This window comes from Lycorma delicatula, chromosome 2 (assembly GCF_047948215.1).
Source record: "Lycorma delicatula isolate Av1 chromosome 2, ASM4794821v1, whole genome shotgun sequence".
Lineage (NCBI taxonomy): Eukaryota > Metazoa > Arthropoda > Insecta > Hemiptera > Fulgoridae > Lycorma > Lycorma delicatula.
This window is the reverse complement of record NC_134456.1, coordinates 209673394-209689298: the sequence shown is the minus strand read 5'-3', so window position 1 is coordinate 209689298 and position 15905 is coordinate 209673394. Positions and strand designations below refer to the sequence as shown.

The 15905-nt window shown below is 31.0% G+C and overlaps 1 protein-coding gene across 7 annotated transcripts in view; it reads left to right on the top strand.

Annotated features, from left to right (window-relative positions):
• The window catches only part of Ehbp1 (Eps15 homology domain containing protein-binding protein 1), a 164322-nt gene that overhangs the window by 143600 nt on the left and 4817 nt on the right, over window positions 1–15905 (top strand). For 4 of the 7 annotated variants that reach the window (XM_075357127.1, XM_075357121.1, XM_075357122.1 and 1 more), the window contains one exon: window positions 4923–5258. The exons of 1 other annotated variant lie outside the window; for it this stretch is intronic. The gene's annotated coding sequence lies outside the window, so the exon portion shown is untranslated. Of the gene's footprint in view, window positions 1–4922; window positions 5260–15905 lie in introns of those variants that run through there. 2 more of the 7 variants (XR_012755234.1, XM_075357125.1) reach the window with 2 other exon arrangements.

Genomic DNA, 15905 nt, shown 5'->3' with positions numbered 1-15905 from the left:
AAGCATTATTGAATGCGGCACAAGTGTCCCCCACCTCAAGCACCAAAAGATTGTCACATCGTTTTCATGTTTCACAATCAAATGTTTGGTGAACATTACAGGAGCAACAATTGTACTTATTCGAAACAACACTTGAACAAGAATTATTACTACCTGATTTTAATAAATGGATAAAGTTTTTCAGTGGTTAATTAGAAAATGTGAACATCATCCCAATTTCCTAAGTAATATTATAATTATTAATGAATCTTGATACAAGAAATGATATTGTAAATTATAGAAACACACACTTAGGCAGAAGAAAATTTTCGATGAGACTGCTACAAGTCATTTCTAACGCACTGTTTCATTTAATGTGTAGTGCAATCTTTGTGGTGATAATCTCATAGGCCCTTTTTTTCTTAACGCCAAGGCTCAACAGGGAACGATATTAGCATTTTTTTTTTCAAACAAATTGATAGAACTCTTAGAAGATATTCCATTTACAGATAGAGTGCAGATGTGGTTTTTCAATGAAGATGCATCTGTTCACTACTTTGTGATGTGAGGAAACATTTAAATAGCACATTTAGTAAGCAATGGATTGGTCAAAACGAACCAGTATAATGACCACCTTGATCTCCCGATCTCGCGCTATTGGACTTTTTCCTTTGGGGTTGGATGAAGACGTTAATCTATTCCGCTCATATTGGCAGACAAGAAGAATTGAGATATATAATACAAGCTGGAGCTACTATTAGGAATAACAATGATGCTATTAAAAGTTCCTGGCTAGCATGAATTCGCCGAGCTGAACTGTGCATTGAACAAAATGGTGGCCACATTGAGCAGTTTTCTATTTATTAAGTTTTGGTCTGATTCAGTTTGTGGTTTTCTTTCTAATTAAAGTTGAACTTCTCAAATTTGTGTTTAATTTTAATAGATATTATTTACATCAATTTTCTCAAAATTAAATTCTCTACAAAGTTAACTAGAAATTTTTATTTGTTTATTGATAGATTAAAAAAGGTTATTTTATTCCATACATAAAACACAGCGTATTTTCCAACAAACTTATTCATGTTTTACCCCGTTTTTCTTAAAACCTAATAAAAGTGGTCTGTGACCACTTTTATTCAATTTCTTAGAAAAACCATAAGGAAGCACAAAATTTAATTTAATACAATTTAATTTTACTGAGGGAGCAGGAACCAGGGCTAAAATATTTCATGAGCCAAAACTCTGTAACAAACTTTTCTGACCTATGTTTATATGACTTTTTCTTATTTGTAATTTGACATCACTCTGTATATATATATATATATATATACATACATAGATAGTATATCATTTTCATAATAGTGATCTGATCAAGAAATATAGAATACCAATTTTAGCTGTTGTAGATGCAACTTTGCTTCAACATCAACCAAATTTTAGTGTACTAATTTTTTTAATTTTATTAATATAAGAACTATATAAAGGTTAAAAAAAATCTAATTTTACTGTAATAGAGAAATTTTTTACTTTTTGCTTCAAAAAATATCTGACAACAAAGTTGTGATAATTTCCTGGTATTGGTTATTTATTCTTATGTAGTGGAAAGATTAATGATGTAGTGGAAAAATTCTTGAAAAAAGTTACCTAAGATTTATTTTTTTGGGGTAGGAATAATTTACGATGAAGTTCCATTATAAAATTATCGCTGTATGTTAAAGTAAACCAAAAAAAAGTAAAAAATTCAAGAAATTGGTATTTCTTTATCATTTTCTACTCCCTATCTTCAAAATTACCCTTCAAGAATTTTTTTTTAACAATTTTAATAATTTAACAAAATAGAAATCCATGTGGACTAAAATGATATTTAATTTCAATTTTAATTGTGATTTTAATATGTAATTTGATACAAATATTTTAAAAAGTTATATAACTGATGATGCGAGTAATTTGTGAAAGCCCTCTTGCATGCATAATGGAATAAGGTTAATGTCATCCTACTTTATTCTATTTATTAATTCTGTACTTAGGTTGATCAGATATATAATACAATTTGTTTAGTACAAAGTAAATATGATTCCAAAGGAATTGACAAAAAGAAAAATAATTCTTATAACATAGCTCTAGAATTATGATGCCAGGAAAGTAAAAAAGAAAGTTAATCTGTTTATGTATGTAATCTGGTGATATTAATATTGTAATAAAAAAAATAAATGTAATTACATTAAAAAAATTACAAGGGTTGATTTTTTTCAACCCCCAATTATGAATTAAAGTAAACAAGAAATAGGCGGGAGTCAGGTCTGGGCATCGTGCAATTTCACCCCCCCCCCCACCACAATCTCTGCCATTAATGGCTCCATTGCATCATTCTGAGCCAAGCTACAGGCAATTGAACATGACCACTGCGATTGATGCTCCTGCCAAGTGTGAGTTGTGAAGAGTGATAATGATTTTTGCAAGCAGAAGGATGTAATGCTGCTGAAATCCATCACAGAATGAGCCTAGTGTAAGGTGAAAACTTTATGAGTGATGGCAGTGTACAGGAATGATGTAGGAATTTTAAAGAAGGCGAAAGACGTCCATAATGAAGGTAAGCAACAATAAAAGTTTGTCGCTACTGTACACTTGGTTGAGTGTGTTGATGATTTTGTTCGTGACGGTAGAGATTTATGGTAAATGAACTTTCTGCATAAATCCCAGAAATTTCAAGGTCTTCTCTGTACGCAATTGTGACCAAAGACCTAGGATACTGGAAACTGTGTGCACGTTGGGTCCCAAAGATGTTGAATGACAATCACAAAACGCAGTAAATGGCGTCAGCCATATTGTTTCTCACGCGTTAGGATAATGAGGGGGAAGAGTTTTTAAAAGCCAATTATTACTGTTGATGAGACTAGAATCCAGTATGACAATTCAGAAACTAAAGAACAGTTTAAACAGTGGATGAACACTTCTCCAAACAAGCTGAAAAAGTTCAAACAGACACTGAGCAACAGGAAACAATGGTTACAGTTTTTTGGGACCATAAAGGTGTCTTGTTGGTGGGCTATATGGAGCAGAGGACAACAATAACTACTCTTTTGTTCTTTACCCTGTTGTGAGAGTGTCACCATTTCATCTGCTATCTCCTTCTCGTCCACTTTCCACTTCATTGTTATTCTCACTCACTCAGTGTTAGGCTTCAAAAAACCTGCAAGCTGAATTTCAAGCAGCATCCATTGTTGCTGAAACTGAAGGTCAAACTAGCATCAAAGAGCTCAAGCTACACATCAAGTACGTGTGAAGCTGTGGATGGCCGCTAGTTAAAAATAATAAGAAAATAACTTTTGATTATGTTGTCATGTTGTTCTTGTACAGCATCATAACAACACAGTATGTTTAGTGCGAGATCAAAAAAAGGGAATGATATCATTTGTTATCAGAACAAATACTTAATTAAAAGGAAAAGATAAAAACTGATTGCTTGAGAATAAATTGAATATGAAATATAAATTATTACTCGTGTGTTTTTGATAATTGATTTAGTAGGATCGATCATATAATGAGGGGTGACTGAAATGTACTGTACACTCATTCATAACTTGCAGATGAAAATGATAGTCCAGTGAAATAGATATGTTATTAAAGTACATCTTATTTACTGCAAAACTTATGTTTATTTTTCTATGTAGTCACCTCTTACACATTTCTCCCGATAGTCAATCAGTTTTCTCATTTTATTGGTGAACAATGCTGACGATCTTTCCTTGATCTACGACTTCATCGCATCCTTCGATTTATCATCCGTGGTGAAACAAATACCCTTAATATTCTTCTTTAATTGAAGAAAGAAATGAAAATCACAGAGGACAAAATCTGGTGATTGTGGAGGGTTAAAATAGTTCAAATTTCAACTTCACAAGAGCCTCGATGGTTGCATGTGATGTGTTCGGCCGAGTGTTATTGTGTTGCAGAAAAATCAGCTCTGTAGATTGTCAGACAGACAAGGTTAGTACTGCAATATGATACTACAAGGTTCATTCTCGATATTCACTATTACCTTTTTTGATGCCCAAAATTTTATTGCCCTCCTACTCACAGATCAACAGTTTCATCACCATAAACGGCTTTTAGATTACATTGAATGTCACTAGCATTCCCTTTTTCTGGTGTTAACAATTTGAAAACTTCATATTGTTTAAACTAGCAGGTGTACTCGACTAAATAACAATGGTGAGTGACAGAAAATGAGAGGGCATGAGTCAAGTTTTGGATTGTTAGTAGTAAGAAAATGAAACTACAAAATAGCAGCATCTGTCACTTATTGCAGTATTTTGTTCTCCCTTTATGTACCTGTGTTCATTATGTTTCAGCCATACCTTGAGTCGTAAACTTGAATTTATTTATTTCAGATAGCTTCAATCGGTATGTTGAAAATTTTATCAAAAAATTTCCTCTTTTACATTACATTAGAATAGTTAATATATTTTATTCACCTATTTATAAAAGAAATCTCATTTCATATCTCTTAAATCCGTTTTTTATTTTTTGTATCTAGTTTTCAAATATTACTGTGCAAGAATATCCACTGTAAATAGTAGTGATTATAATCCATTTATATTAGTTTTCCATCATTATCATCAGATAGATTATGCATTTATTAAACGGATGGCATTTATTAAATGCTGTATGAATTTGTTACCTAACTAATGTAGTAAAAAAACAAAAATTAAGATTAAAGCCAGAGTTGTTCTATACATTTTTTGAATCTGTTCATTATTGTCAGTTTCTTTTAAAACACCTGATGGTATAACTTTTATGTTTGATATCGCCCTTGAAGCCAATAACTGTTGATTTCTCTGAATTAATAGGATATAATTTATTTCTTTCAGTAATAATTATTTTTCTATGTAACATAATAATTAATTTTTCTCTTGAATTAGAATGAGTGTTATTTTCAACAGGACTGTGACCTTTCTGCTGTAATTTACGTTCTGCTCAGGTTGAACTGGTTTATCTGATGTTGCAGAGTTTACGAGGATAACTGAATTTCTTCCTCTGACTGTATACACTTGAAACACTTTAATCGCTTACTTATATTCTTCATCATCATCATCCTGTAACAGGGTATAAATTGTATGTGTTGCTTAGTAATGTGGCAAATTTTAACTTGAATTTTATGATTTGTGATGTACTGTAATATATTTATAAAAAAAAAAGTTGGTTTATTTATTTATTGTCTTTAAATTTTTAAAGTACAAAAAGCTCATAATCATATCATTTGCTTATAGCACATGAATGTGACTTTCCATTACAATTTTATTAGTTTTTATGTAAAGCATATTAACAAGTTATCTTTTTTTATTTTGAAATGATATCTTTTGATCTACGTAACTGAAAAAATACATTTTGTTTTTTAAAACCATATTTACATTGATCGTTTTAATAGAGGTTCTCATTGAAGTAGTTTTAACAATATAAGGTTTGTAACAATTATTTTTTTTTAGAATGTATAGTTTTAAAAATCATAAACATATAATGATAAATATTGTTAAGTTCTAAATTTAAATTTACTCATTTCTTTTAACTCATATTTTTACTGCCTTTTTATATTGATAAAAAAAACAATAGCTAGGCCAAACTTTCAACTCTACTAATACTATTGCAATGTGTGCTATAATATGATAAAGTAAAACTATATTTCATAATTTTATCTTTTAAAAAATTTTTTAGTATTTTTTGAACTTACATGAATTTAGTAGAAAATCGGACAATAGTTTTTTGTGTTGTAGTGGTAAAGTTTTTAATAAATTAAAAAAGGCCAAAAATGTACCTTTTTTAATAATTTAAAAAAGGTACATTTTTGGAAACTTGCTTTCCATTGTAAAAGGATTGTTAAAAAATACGTAGTTTGGTTGATACTTATTCTAGATAGTAGATTTTTTACCTTTAGTTTACCTTTAATAAACTACTTTTACTTAGTTGCATAAATTAAGTGAAATAGGTAATTGGAACATATAGGAATGTAAGTTCTTCAGATTAATTTTATTATTCTTGTTAGCAGTTAACTTAGTTTGTAATGAATATAAGTATGTTTATATGTTTTGTTATGCTGTAAATTTAAATGAATTTTATTTTTATATATTTGTTAAAGGAAAGTAGTTTTTCACAGAATTTGAGTGATGGGAAATTTACAAAGAAGTTCTTTATATATGTTATAAAGGGTTAACAAAATTGAATTTATTAATTATGAAAATAGGTAATTCTTAAATATTATTTATTGAATTTGCAAGGGCACATCCTTCAAGATGATATCACAAGTATTAATTGAAAAATATTTTGAGATAATTAGTATACTGATAATTGAATTGGAAATAAAACAAATTTTGTTTAAACTAACAGATTTACTGTGTTGGAAGTTAAATTAAATTGGTTAGAGAGAAAAGATTGTAATTGTGACAATTGTGCAAGTTACTGTTAACTATACTATTTTCCTTTTTAATCAGATGTTCCCCAATGTAGTATTTATTTTAATAAGGGTTTTTTTCTGCTACTTGAGGGATGTAGAAGTTGATGAAAGCAATTTATCCATGTAATGAATTTCAGATACTTTATAACATTTTATTATTGTATTTTAATATAGTATGGATTTAAAAAAAATTAGTAGCGGCCACATGTTAAAATCACAACCCCATTTAATGACAAGTCAAAGTTTGTCTTAGGAATATATTGTATTATGATATTGATTTTTTTTTTTCATTTACGACCGCATAGGATCAATCACTTTCAGAGGGACCGTTTGGGTCTTGCGGTCTACTAGTACTGTTTCTTATGTTCTGATCACCATGCCCTTTCTGGTGTGAAAAATGTTTATGTTGTGAGTTTCTTTCGTTTGAATGTGAAGTGAGTGTTTTTGTCTTCAATTTTTTCATTTAATTTTATCTTGTCTATATGGTGTCTTCTGGTGTAAGGCCCGATTTCCTTCAGATCCTCTCCTTATTTCTCTTATCCAACTGCATCGTGTCTTGATGGTTTGGAGTTGAGATTGTACTATGTCAGCTGTTGCAGAAAGTTTCGAATTTTGCATCCTCACAATGTGTACAAAGAATCCTTGTCTCACTCTTATGCACAGTGTCAGTGATGGGTTCTAACTCTTTGTACATGACTTTGTTGGGCACGATCCAGTGCTGCCCATCTTTCTGGTACTTTTTGTTGATGCAGGTTTTACAATTCTTCTTTCAATTTTCTGGAATCTGTCTGTCTTTGATTGCTTGTTCAGATGGAATAGAGTTTCTGCTGCATATGTGGTTTCCAGTTTTATAACTGTGTTGCAGTGTCTTATTTTTGTGTTTACGGGTAGACATTTTTACTTTAGTTGTACCAGGTTAATTTTTGTGCTTTAACTAGCTTTTTTGATTTTTTTTATAGCAATTTTTTATTTTGATTTTTTTATAGTAGTAAAACACCATGTATTGTTTTATGAGTAATCATAAAAAACTCTTATTTTTTAAAATAAGATGTACATTATAAAATTCCAAAAATTTTGAAAATCTGCATCTCCATAATAAGTCTTCTAAGGTGATGTTTTGTAAAGATAATAGACAAAATATAGTAGTATTAAACACTAATTTATTGATTATGAAATTCTGACCTATTAATATTCTAAGAAAATTGCATTTGCTAATGAAGTAAATGATTATAGAAAAATTAATATTTTCAGGAATAAGATATAAATAATTTACTTGTATATTGTGCATTTTGATTAGATAAGTAGTTCAGACATTACCAATTTGTTAATAATGTAAATTTTAATTTTATCTTCTGAAAAAAATCTAAAGATGTAATTTAGTTTGATTACATAGACAAGTAAACGTAAAAATGGGAAGAGACAACTTTTTTTATTTATTAAATCTTTTAATTTGTTTTTTGAAAGTATTATATATTTTTTTTTTAATGGAAGGTCATATAATTGTGATCTATAAGGTGTACTGTATCTAATTTTTAACAATATGAACAGTGTAAAGTTTTCATTTGCTGTGTAAATATGTGTTATGTTTTCAAGCTAAAGCATAGATAATGTTTTTTTATAATTTAATTATATTGATTTTATTTCTAAATTTATTATTGAAGAAAAACTGTGTTGGTATTAACCAAAGTTTAGTGAAAATGGATCTTTTGTTGTTATTTTCTGTATGATTTATTTATATTTATTACGTAATGATTTTTTTTTCAAATTATGATTATTTGTCTGTTTCATTATTATTATTATTAGTAATTGTTCCTATATATAGATTGATATTAATATCTGTTTTGTGATACTTTTTTTAAAAACTATTATTTCATTTTAAAACTTAGTCATAAAAAGTGGGTTTTAATTTGTAATTTAATCTCTTTTTTAATAAAAAAAAATATTTTTATTTTATCTCAAGAAGATATTGAAAGTTGTTATAAGCCACTGCATTTGCTTATATCAATTTTATTCATTAAAACATTATTTTTCAGGGAACAATTTTTATTTGTAAAATGAATTCTTTGCCAGTTTAAGTACTGTAATCTGACTGGGAGTCCTGCCAGTCTGTATTAAATATGTACTCGTTTTAATTTTTTGTTCTGAAATAATAAGGTAGCTAAAAGTAAACATATTATAATCTTCAAGACTTTTATTCTTTTTTAAAATAAATAAACTCTGTTTTAAAGAATAAATATTTTTTAATTCAAGTATCCTGTTTTATTTTTCTCTATGCTTATCGTTCTTTATTTTATGTTTGTCCTGGTGTACTTAATGTTGTAAGCATCTATCACTTTTCTTTTCTTTGTATTAAATTTCAAACAACTTTTCACTATTAGCTCTGTAACAGTAGTCCTCCTGAGGCTTTTAATACCCTTTCTTTTTTTTTTTTTTCCCCTACTCCCTCGGGCCGGTTATCCAATTAAGTATACGCAGCCCGAGGAAGTGTCCTTTTATTCAAAGGAGGCCTCCCCACCGACTGTATGTCCGGCACGGTAGGTCAGCCCCCCCGGTCGGATCTTTTTTTTTTTTGTTTTCTTTACATTGCCTGCCTCAAATTCCCAGGGCAGGAACCGAGTCCGACTATGCCGTCCCCAGCCCCAGCCCCTGGAACCGGGTCTCGGTTGTTTGGTGTTGCCTGCCTCTAACCCCGCAGAAGGTAGGCCAGGCCCAACTATGTCATTCCCAACCACCAACTACGAAGCCGGGTCTCTGTCTTTACATTCCCAGTCCGATCTCGTAACGCCTACTCACGTTCGTAGGTTTCATAAAGAGACAATACTCATGAATATCCTAGTTCTACAATTACTTCAGTCTTTATTAGTACCCCATATGTCTTTCAGTATCATTTTTCTCTTTTAAAACTAAAAACGAGAATTTTTCAAAATTATTCCAATTTTGTCTAGAACTCAATATGAAGCTGATTAGTTCCTCAGGTGTGAGATTCTGTATTCCCGTGCGAAACCTAAGTGTTGTCCATTTATCGCATTCAAATATTGTATGCTCAGCTGTGTCATCGCGTTCACAGTACCAACAACGTGGAGAGCTTCTTTTGCCAAAGCGGAATAAATATTGCTTGAAATTTCCATGTCCAGAGAACATCTGAGAGACATAGTAGCTGACCTCGTCATGCTTTCGTTTGACCCATTGGCTAATGTCTGAAATCAACCTTTTTGTCCACATAGCCCCCTCATGTTGACTCCATCTACGCTGCCATGCCTGTATAACCACTTCAGAAGCATCACCCTGTTCCATGCCCTGAAAGCGAAGCCAGCGTTCCAAGACCTGGAGTTCTATGGGTTTTGTGGATGCCAGAACGCACGCCGTCTCATAAGATATTGTGCGGTATCCGAACATCACCCCAACTAGAGCCTGTCTATGTAGACTCCTCAATCGTTTAGCATTCCTTTGCGTGAATATGGCTCTATACCAAACAGGTGCAGCATACAATAAAGCCGAGGTGCATGCGGAGACTATAACCCTACGTTTAGATGATCTTGGGGCATCTCGGCCAGCTAATAGCCTTTTGAGGGCTTGTAGTAATCCTTCAACTCTCTCGCATCTATATACTATATGAGCACTAAAGCTCAAGGTTTTATCAATTATCACTCCCAGATATTTAGCCTGATTGACACGTTCAAGCTTATGTTCCCCTATCTTAAGTTCAAGATCTCGCAGGCGTCTCCTTCCCGCCAACATAATATATTGACTTTTATCTACTGAAAGTGTTAATCCTTTGTCGGTTAGCCAGTTATTTACGATCTCTAGAGTATCATTGCTCCTTTGTTCGAGGACATCTTCTGATCTCGCAGAGGTGAGTATTGCTAAATCATCAGCATAGGCCACTATTTCCGTCTCTTCAGGTAGCTGTAGTCGTAATAGATCATCAATGACCAGTAACCAAAGTAATGGTCCCAGTACTGACCCCTGGGGGACACCACCATGAACTTGGTATCGTAGGTCACCATCAAGCGTGCTAACCGTAGTCAATCTTTCAGACAGGTATTCGAGATCTGTCTCCTAATGTAAGGGCTTATTCGCCTTCTGACTAAAGCCGCCATGATGGAGTCCCACTGGACGGTCCCAAAAGCATTTCTAATGTCGAGCATAACCAGTAAAGGAATCTTCCTGGTGCACCATGTTCCAGCCTTGACTGTTATAGCCCAGCTAGTTATCTTTTCAATCGCTTGAAGCGTCGATCTGCCACGCCTGAACACATACTGGTTGTTATGAATACCCCCCGCCTGTCTCTAACTCAAGCAGTAACCTTTCTGCGATCAATCTCTCAGCCACTTTCCCCATATTGTTTATGAGGCTCAACGGGCGGTAACCAACCACTTCTGCATTAGCAGTCTTCTTGGACAAGAACACAGTGCGCGACTCCCTCCAACAATTAGGGAAGGTCCTGTTCTGCAAGCAATAACTTGCCACATATGTCATTTCCCAAGGGGCTTTCATCATAAGTCCCTTGAGGATCGCAGCAGGAATACAGTCTGGACCCGGACTCTTTTTGTTCCTGAGTCTAGATACCGCCAAGGTGACTTCATGTTGTGTGAATTGACCTGCATCGCATTCAACCAGCTCCGATAGACCCGATTCAGCCACCGGAAAAAGTGTTCTCAATTGTATACCAGCAGACTCAGTTGTAAGGACAGGCAAACCTCTACCCAGTCTTCCCATGACGATCTGAAAAGGACATCCCCACGGGTCCGAGTCCAGCTCCAAGCATAACTCCTTCCAACGTGCTCTCTTGCTAGATTTTATTAGATAATTTAGTAACCGCCTGGCATCAACAAACATATTTACAGCATGCTCATACACAGCACCGCCTCTTCTACGGAGTCTAAATTTTCTCCTTCGCCAGTATTGTAGAATCCGTCTTTGGTCCGCAATCTGAGGCTTTTAATACCCTAAAGGAGGGTGATAAGCACACTTTTGAATTCACTGATTTAACAGGTACATTGTGTTTTAGTATTATTTAATTCTTTTTTAAATTACATATAGACTCCACCAGAAACATTAATAATAATTTATTCAGCTTCTTTTAAAATTTCTCTAAAATAATATCTATATAATTTTATGTAATAAGGTATTAATTACCGTATTAATATTAACGTGATCGCAGGTGGAGTTAAATAAAGTAAATTAGTTTTTCACTAGTCATTAAGTTGTTTTGTAAAATTATCATACAAAAGATCCTTTTTTACTTTTGTTTACAAAATTTCCTTTTGATTTCTTTTTTTTATATAAATGAGATGAATGACAATTTTTGTAGCATGTGAAAATGGCCATGCCTGACTGGGATTTGAACCTGGGACCTAGGATGAAAGGCCGAGATACTACCACTCGTGCCATATAGGCTGGCTCCTTTTCAATCTAAAATTAATATCCTTTTTATTTTCAGGTTAAGTAACATTTGGTTTTGTATTTTTAATAATGAACATCTATTTAGACATAAATTCAGAAGTGCATGCACCCATTTGTGTATATATATATATATGTATAGATTATTTTCTTGCATAATTGGAAAAATTGATTGATGGATGAACCACCCACTTTATTGCAACTTAAAATAACTTTTCATAATTGTTATTGAATAAATTAGTTTTATTGTTTAATAAATTCTTTCACCAATGTAATATTAAATTTATTTCAGTAAATCCAGGATCTAGACTTTAATTATTGGTTTCAAAGAAATTATGTTAAATAACAAGATAATTCTGCATCTAACAATATATTTTTATTTTTTTCATTAAATAATGAAAAATTAAACATTTTTGTAAAAAAAAAAAAAAATTGGTCAGTTTTTTAAAAATTTAATCTTTAAAAAAAAATTAAATTGCCTTTAAAGGAAATTGTAAAACAAATGTATTGGTAGCATTAAATTTAATTTGGAGGATAATTAACAACAATATAGGATCAAAGTCACATATACTTTTGCATATTCTCTGTATTTTATTAAAGATTTTTTTTATATGAGTTTGTTTCACATTAGCTTGAATAAATAAGTATTTATTTTATTATTTTAAAACTGTGTATTTGATTTTTTTTTGTTATAGTTGGGACGAAAGAATGTTCCAAGCTAACTTGCTAAAAATATAAAATAGTTTATTTTATTAGTAGAATAGTAAATTATTGAAATTAATTTACATATTAGGATTTTTTAAATGTTTTATATGTGTATGTATATATTGTAGCAAATAATTATTTGAAAATATATTATAATTTTTTAGCTGCTGTAATTGATAAATTTAAATTGAACAAAAAAATCAAAAATATGTGCGCTTATTGTTGCTATTTATTATTTTTAATAACTTTGTAAAAATTTTAGTGATTTTATTTCCTATTAAAATCCAATTAATGATAATAAGTCTATATCTTTTAGATACTATGATTTTGTTTTGCGTTTTAACATTGAATCATTTAATTAGGAAATATATAAGAAATTTGTAATTATGTTATAAAATTAATTTATTTGTAACATAAAGTATGGAAATGTGTACTGCATGTAGAAAAAGTTATGGAATACATATTATTTCTACTAAAGCATACCTCTTAAAAAGAGATTATATGATTTAAGTTAAAAATTATGACTCCAAGAAAGTTAGTACTGCAAATGTACATGCATAACTTTACAGGTTTACAAATTTCATTTCTCTGTACCATTCGTGTAAAAGGTAAAGAAAAAAGTTTGTTGTAAACTTTACCGATATACTTTAATGGTAATAAATTAACAGAAACTAAAATTGGCCATTTTTAAAGGTGTGTAGAATTAATGAAACATATGAAGAATAATAAGTTGAAAAGTTCTGAAAGCGATCGGTTTTCTTTGTTTAATCCTTTCTGCTATGTTTCATTAAATTATTGTTGGAGTCTCATTTGCCTTTGTTAGGCATACTTTCAGTAGTTATACGTTTTATTAGAATAAAGAATTAATTTCAGTATTTTAAAACTAACTTTATTTCTTTACATATTACATTCAAGAAAAACTGTTTTATTTATGTGTGTATATGTGTAGGCAGTTAATCTGTTTATATTCAGTTGTTTAAGACAATAAATTATGCAATAATTTTCTTAAAGATTCTCTTTATTATACCTTTTTTGTGATTTAATAGTGTGAATGAATTTTGATAATTTCTTTCTGCTAGCAGGAAATATTTTAAAAATATTCTATTTGTGGTCAGTGTAAATGTATTTCAGAATACTCTGTTGCTATGATGTAAAATAAATTGTGATGTTGAATGATATTAATTTTAGCAGGAAATTTTCTTCCTCATTTTATTATATTTTTATTTTAACTTTATTTTCATATTTAATTAGAGGTTAGTTTAATATTTTTAATAAATAATTAACAATGCTTTTAAAGAAGCAAAATCTATATAAACATAAGAAGCAACTCAAAACAAGATCATTTTAGTTTAGAATGTAGATGAGTACAGTAAATGTCTTAAGTTTTGTAAGCATTGCTGGTTGATGCACAGTAGCTCAATTTGCTTGCTTCTTGGTACGTGTTGGTGAGTGAGTGTAGTGGGTTTACGTAGGATGGGAAGAGAAACAATCACTTGAATGTGTGTTTTGGGAGCTTTTTCATAAAAAGTTTGTGGATATGTCACAGGCCAATTACGCACATACTTTCCTAATTCATTGTTGCTCTGGAATCGATATCCTCCCATCGCTTTCTTCAGTGGCCTAAACAAAAGAAATTGCAGGGAGATAAATTTGGACTATGGAGAGGATGTTTTAGAGTTTCCCAGTAAATTCTGCTAAGTTTATCCAGAGCGCTAATGATTATGTGAGGCCTGGTGTTGTGAAGGAGAATCTGATCTCTGATCGGCTGATGGTGAATTTGTTCCTGTAGATGATGGCTTTCATTTGGCCCAAGAGCTGGCAGTAGTACACAGCATTCACAGTACGACATTTTGGGAGGAAATTGATGAGAAGTACATCTTCTTGGACCTAAAAAACAGTTGCAAGGACTTTTCTAACCAACAGATCGTTTTTTCCTTTACAGGGCAAGGCTCTTTCTCTCTCTCTCTCTATTCTTGTGCTTCTCTATACTTGCTGGTTTTGACTTGGGAATCTAGCAACAGACCTACATCTCATTGAATACAATTTTCAATGCAAAAAGTTATTTCTTTTTTGTCAAAATTGATTCGGAAGCCTTTGGCAAATTTCCTGTTTCTGATTTTTGCATTAAAAGTCTTGGAACAACCCTCGTTCAGACTGTGTGGAACCCCAAGGTGCTTTGTTAGTGGTAAGAGCACTTCCATGACCGATACCCACTTCTGAAGCGATTTCATCAACCATAAGAATACAATTGTCTTCAATGAGGTTACGGATTATTGAATGCTGTCAACCATCAAGACCTCAGAATGGCTATTGTGACTCATTTTCAACAGCTTTACGCCATCCTTTAAATTTGCTGGACCTAACATAGACTCGCGTATAAGAAAACATCACATCCCTAACTGTGCGTGTAGTCTAGTCAGAATTTCAGAGGATTTCATGTCCTCATTTGTGAGAAACTTCATAATAATACGTTGTGCAACCAAAATTGGTCCTCTTACATTATACTACACTACTGACCAGATAATCATAAATGTTGAGTAAGAAATATATGGATTGTCAGAGCCCTCCACACATCTTCACCATTAATATCCCTTTGTGCCACCCTACTTATATTCGTAGGCGAACCATGAAGACAAGAGTCTGGTTTGTATTTGATGGTATAAAATCAATTTCATTAGGCATAATTTTTTGACAGAATTACACATTCATTGGTCTTTGGTCAGTATTATGTAGAATTACGATTTTTTTTTTTTTATTATAATAAATACATTGAATAATGTTCTGTTATTTAGATTATTATTAATTTTCTTTGGATTGTAACTTTTATATTTTCTTGTAATTTCTTGTTCAGTAGAGTACGAATAAATAGGTCTTAATTATTAAGAAATATAATATTGAATATCGTATTATTGTTCTATGATAATGTTTTGCTTTTAATTCCTTGGATAAATGAGCTATTTAGAAATTTACTTAATTTAACTTTAATTCGAATGAAACCCTTTTTATTTTGATTAAAATTATAATATATTCAAGAATGTGATTATTCCTTTATAAAATATTTACATTATTTTTACAATATTAACAATATGCTGTTTCTAAAATAAAAAAATAAAAATAGAGTGTTATGTTTTTTGTATACATAATAAAGGGCAGGCTTTGTTTAACTTGGATATTTATAAAACTAAAAAAAAAAGATTATTAGACTGTGTAACTAAAATAGTTTTGGTATGATTTTTATTTTGACATGTACATATTATCTTCATAAAATTTAAAAAAAAATAATTTTGATGTCAGAAACATTTATAGATGATTTATTAAATACATATCTATGTATTAGATTTTATTATGTATTTTTATCAGTTGTAAATTG